Source organism: Cebus imitator, unplaced genomic scaffold, assembly GCF_001604975.1.
Source record: "Cebus imitator isolate Cc_AM_T3 unplaced genomic scaffold, Cebus_imitator-1.0 Scaffold3, whole genome shotgun sequence".
Classification (NCBI taxonomy): domain Eukaryota; kingdom Metazoa; phylum Chordata; class Mammalia; order Primates; family Cebidae; genus Cebus; species Cebus imitator.
The window spans coordinates 8,907,815-8,908,801 of NW_016107318.1; positions in this window are offsets into that span (position 1 = coordinate 8,907,815).

Below are 987 nucleotides of genomic sequence, written 5' to 3' on the forward strand. Positions count from 1 at the left end.
TTTTAGAATCTAAATAAAAAACACTTCTTACTTTCAATATATTTTATTACCCTAAGAAGAGACAATATATAAAAAGAAAAAAGACAAAGGGTAGAATTATATGCAGTCCATATATGAGATACATCTATTATCTGCCAGTTTTTTATAAGAAAAAAAACAATAAAGTTAAAATCAACTACTAGTGTAAGATAAGATAATAGTGAAATATTTCCTCTCAGTTAGTAGTCATAAATAACATGCACGTTCAAAACATTTGATTTTTTTATGTCAGTGTTATTCTGAAAAATTATTGAACATATAACACTATAAAAAATTGTGATTGAAACCTCTTGAACATCTTTGAAGGAAGATCATTTACTGATTAATTCAACTAATGATTATTTAGCAATCACCATGTGCCAGGTGCTGTTCCAAGTGCTAGAGATTCAAATGAAAAGAAAACAGGCCTTCCTATGAAATTTTCCTTCCACTGGGTAGAGAGGATATAATGGAGGTGTGGATGAGACTGATATAGTCTGAAGCATGCAACCTGGTTTTCATGGAGAAAGGACATATAAGCATGTGCCAACGACTTGAGATAGGACGTAACACTTTGCTCAAAGGACTGAAAAATTTTAAAAAGCCACCTGTGGCTGAAGAATGGAGTAGGAAGTGGAGAGCAATACAAAGTATAATTAAAAAGTGAGACATCCTTTGGGCAAAGTGGTTCACGCCCGTAATCCCACCACTTTGGAAGGCCGAGGCAGGCTGATCACCTGAGGTCGGGAGTTTAAGACCAGCCAGACTAACAGGGAGAAACCTGTCTCTGCTAAAAATACAAAATTTTATTTTATTTTATTTTATTTTATTTTATTTTATTTTATTTTATTGTATTTTAGGTTTGGGGGTACATGTGAAGAACATGCAAAATTGTTGCATAGGAACACACATGGCAGTGTGATTTGCTGCCTTCCTCCCCATCACCTACATGTGGCTTTCTCCCCCTGC